The sequence below is a fragment of the Macaca fascicularis genome, chromosome 5, assembly GCF_037993035.2.
Source record: "Macaca fascicularis isolate 582-1 chromosome 5, T2T-MFA8v1.1".
Classification (NCBI taxonomy): Eukaryota; Metazoa; Chordata; class Mammalia; order Primates; family Cercopithecidae; genus Macaca; species Macaca fascicularis.
In genome coordinates, this window is record NC_088379.1 from 124,925,069 (window position 1) to 124,929,918 (window position 4,850).

The following is a 4,850-nucleotide window of genomic DNA, read 5'->3' on the forward strand; positions in this document are numbered from 1 at the left end:
GTCAGCTCTCAATAAATATTGACCTAATGGTTTATTTGTTGATTCTTCATGTAGTATTTACATTTTCAAGGAGGAATAATCAACTATGTTTAAAAATTTGGCATTACAATTACATACTTTGTTTCTGGTTTCACATAAGCTTTTAAATAGAGGAATGATGGAATGTTAGATCAGAAAGATGTCTTGGAATTCATGTAATTCAGTAACAGAATTTTGCATAGGAGAAAATGAAAATCAAGAGAAATTAATCAATAATTAATAATTAATGACAGAACCAGTATTTCAGAGAGGCAGGCTCCGTTGAAAGGGGAATGTTTATGGGTTTGAGATCAAATGTGTATTAAACTCTGAATTAGCCACTTGGCTCTGGCTAAGACATTGACCTTTCCAGTCTTCAGTTTCTTCACCTGTAATTCAAAGAGGATATTCAGGAAAGAGGATGTTCTTGTGATGATTAAACAAGTTAATATACAATAAAGTGTATATAATTACACAAAGATATATAACAATAGTCACAACTAGTTATTCTTAGGATTCTTATTCGACAACTCTTGATGCTGCCTCTGATTCCAACAGAAAACACTTAACCAAGACTCTGAATGACTATTTAATGCCACAACAGATAGGTGTGAATAGTCTTTCTGGTTTTAAAAAGGACCTTTGCAATTAAGTTATTAAGTGCTCCTGCAAATACCTACTAAGAAAACAACTGCGCATTTGATTTCTATCAATTCTCTCTTTTTTCCTTCAGTTTAATTTTCCAGCTTCAAGATTGTTAAATAGTACATGCTGTCTTGATTCTGACCTGCAAATAACCAGCTGTCATTTGTGAATTTCTTCCTAAATTAAAGATAATTAGAAGGGCTCATTTCTTGTGATTAATGTTTAGAAGAGAACTGGGACTAGAATATTCTTGGCTTATTATTTTGCCATTCTAAAATAATGCTGACATTTGATTCTCATGCTAAGCTATTCTAAACACTTCTTAGCCATCAGAAATCTAATATGTGGGAGCTTGTGCTAACACATAAATGTTTAGGGTTGATATTCAGAGTTAAATCTTACTGTTGCTTAGTGGTAGACAGTGATAGTAAGGGGAAGAAAAAAAGAAGGCAGGAAGGGAGTACCCTTGTGTCTATACCTTTTCTTATCTGAATAATAAATTCATGCATAAATTTTATACATGAATGCAGAAACTTTTCTCTTGGGTTCCTAAAGTCAGGCAACCCTGGTCATCTAGATGTTGTTACAGCTATGACTTCTTCTTTCTTATTAAAGATAAGAATGATTGTACCTCACCACTGGAAGAGACTGCTCCTTCATGCTGGGCTCACCTTCACGTTTTATGTGACATTCTTAACAGTTTTACTTCTGCATGCAGCTACTTTTGCCATCAAGTCCAAAGCAAAGCCAAAGGATTAATAGTTCACAACACTTCCAAGTACTCTGAAAGATGTATAGAATTGGTTTTAAATTAATGTCTCTAATTTTTAGAAAATTTTCTAGAGAATATAATTCACTTTCTTTTAATTACTCTTCAGTTTTAATTCTTTGCTACCGGGGCAAAATTTAGTCTAATTTTCTGCCATCTGAAGGTCTTGCAGGTGGCTACAGTCTTTATAAGGCTTCTGATCTCATTTGAACATGAACTTGCTGTAGTTCCTTAGTCAATATGTCTCCCAGTTCCTTCACTAACCAGTTTGTCTCCTTTTAGGTTCACGTCAGTTTTCCGGTGTTTCTCTAAAAAGGTGGAGGCTACAGACACACTATTTGAAGCCCTTGACCTCATGCTACTCATACATGAAATTAATGTTTCTATTTCTCTCTTTGCTGACTCTCTTTCCAGGGTTCCTTGTCTCTTTCTTGGCTTCTTCATTGCTTTCCTTTCCTACTGAATCTTCCTTCTTTTTGTTACTCTCCTAGAACCTAGAAAAAATTACATTAAGTAGTTTTTCTAGCTTGTTTTTAGTATGTTCCTTGTTAACTCTTAACTACATTTTCACAAAATAATCTATACTTTGTGGAATAAATGAATAAATTACAAAACTATTTGACTTAACAGAAGTTTCCAAGGGGAAAGTAAAAGTTCATATTCCCCGCTACTATCCTCCGTTCTACTCCCTAAAGATAAGCACCATTAACAGTGTTTATCTTTATACTTAGAAAGTATATATGTATATATGTGCATGTATACATGTATATGTGTGTGTATATATACATACTTTCATATATACATATATACTTTCTAAGTATAAATGTATATATACACACATATATGTGTGTATATATATACAGCTTATAAGATATATATCTTATATACAAGGCTACATATCTTAGCCTTGATATATTTTTATATGATATATTTATATAAACATATTTGTTTATTTATTTATATCATATAGATACATGCCAGATCTGTATTAGTCTGTTTTCACACTGCTATAAAGACATACCTGAGACTGGGTAACTGATAAAGAAAAGAGGTTTAATAGGCTCACAGTTCTGTGGGCTATACAGGCTTCCACTTCTGGGGAGGCCTCGGGAAACTTACAATCATGGTGAAGGTGAAGGGGAATCAAGCATGTCTTCACATGGCTAGCAGGAGAAAGAGAGAGAGCAAAGCGGGAGGTGCTACACAATTTCAAACAACCAGGTCTTGTGAGAACTCTATCACGAGAACAACAAGGGGGGAATTCTTCTCCTGTGATTCAATCACCTCCCACCAGGCCCCTCCTCTAACACGGGGAATTACAGTTCAACAAGAGACATGGGTGGGGACACAGAGCCAAACCATATCAAGGTCCAAATTGTGTGTGTGTGTGTCTGTTTATTTTCTTTCTTTTCTTTAAAACAGAGTCTCACTCTATCACCCAGACTGGAGTGCAGTGGTAATATCATGGCTTATTGTAGTTTCTACCTCTTGTGCTCAAATGATCATCTTGTTTTAGCCTCCTGAGTAGCTGGGACCACAGGTGCATGCCACCATGCCCAGCTAGTTTTTCATGTTTTGTAAAGATGGAGTCTCACTATGTTTCCCAGGCTGGTCTCGAACTCCTGGCCTCAAGCAGTTCTCCCCTGGGCCTCCCAACATGTTGGGTTTACAGGAGTGAGCAAATATGCCTCGTCCCCAATTTCAAATAAGAGCCTCTAGTTGTGCAAATAACTAAGTTTAATTTTTATACATGAATTTAATTTTTTATGGAACTCCCATTATTCTGATTGCCTCTAAGTTCTGGGAGATCAAATAACATCAAGGAGATGGGGTCAGCTCATCTGTGTCACTGTCATATTTCTACATGGGCCTCTACCTGTCACGTTTTGTTTGTTTCTTGGATCATCAGCATGGCCCTATCTGGTCATTTATTCTCCCCAGTTTTTTGCCTTACACGTGGGCATTTGTTATTGAACACCAAAAGCCAAAAAATTGATTTTTTAAAAATAATCTTGTATATTTTTCTGCATTATCCTCTTCTGGAGACATAGAACTCGCTAGCTGCTGCCTAAATGAAGATAAATGTCAGAGTAACAGCATGTATATGAAAAAATTAAATATATTATCCTAATCACTATATAAATATGTTAATTGAATATTCAGTGGGAATTTCCTGTTTTTGTGGTATTTTGACTGAAGCCTGGAAGATGAGAATAATAGATTATAAAGTACCTGCACATTTTCAAGAGAGACAGAAAATCAAAGGGCTTACTAAGAAGTGGCTAAATTAGTCTGTGGACATCCACCCCCTGCCGCCACCACCCTTACCATCCAATCTATATAAACAGAAAAGCAGAAATTTAAGATAATGTATTAAAGAAAGGCAATTTATAGAAGTAAGGAGTGCTTTGGTCTTTTTTCTTCCCTATGCAGGTGTTGCCATTATTCCAGGGTAGGTAGGAGAAGACACCGAGAAAATCACTTAGAGAAATTTGGGAAGGTTCTTGCAAGGAAGCAGTGGCTTCTCACTATCCAACTGGAGTCTTTTTGAGCTGCTGAAACTCAGGGTCATTTCTCAGGACACAGGGATGGAGCTCTGCAAGTTATTGCAGGAGCTTGAAATGCATCCTTTTTGTCTGAGGCCAGGGGTTGTAGGGAGAATGTCAATGACAGTTGCTTCAAAGTCATGGAAGTGGGAGGTAGGAGGGAGTACTGGAGCTGCTCAAGAGGCTGCAGACAGAGAGAGAAAGAGAAGAGAGAGAGAGAGAGAGAGAAAGGCAAGTCTACTTTTCCACTATTTTATGGAGCCTATAGGGTAAGGGGAAGCAATTAGGTTGAGCTGTCCTGATGAGACACTGCCCCAGGTTGCTGCCTTCTTTAGAGAAGAGATCATAGGCGTGAGGAACTGGGAGGTGGGTAGGTCACTGGCGGCTGAGGCTAAGGGAAGAATCAAGAGGTCAGTCAGAGAGTATATCAGCCATGTAGGGAAACTATGAAATGATTCTTTTCCTCTAATCTCCATTCCAGTTGCACTGAGTGTGGAAGATTCCCTGAACCATAAAACCAGCAAGTTTTTATTAGCAATTTTCAAAAGGGGAGGGAGTGCACAAATAGGGTGTGGGTCACAGAGATCACATACTTCACAAGGTAATACAATATCACAAAGCAAGTGGAGGCAGGGGGAGATCACAGGACCACTGGATGAGGAGAAATTAAAATTGCTAATGAAGTTTCGGGCACCCATTGTCTTACCAGGAAACAGGGTTTGAGAACAGATAACCTGTCTGACCATAATTTATTAGGCGGGAATTTTCTCATCCTAATAAGCCTGGGAGCACTATAGGAGACCCCGGCTTATTCATCCCTTCCGCTTCGACCATAAAATACAGGATGCCTTAAAAAGGGGCCATCTGTAAGC

The 4,850-nt window shown here is 37.7% G+C and overlaps 1 long non-coding RNA gene across 2 annotated transcripts; it reads right to left on the reverse strand.

Moving 5' to 3' along the window:
* Positions 1-255: 255 nt before the first annotated feature.
* On the reverse strand, positions 256-4,081 carry LOC107129767 (uncharacterized). 2 transcript variants are annotated; one of them, XR_001490862.3, is made up of 4 exons: positions 3,915-4,081; positions 2,552-2,595; positions 1,801-1,926; positions 256-407 (listed from the first exon to the last, which is right to left on the reverse strand). It is a non-coding gene; the product is annotated as an uncharacterized lncRNA (long non-coding RNA). The 2 variants fall into 2 exon arrangements; XR_012435293.1 differs by lacking the exon at positions 2,552-2,595.
* Positions 4,082-4,850: the final 769 nt, after the last annotated feature.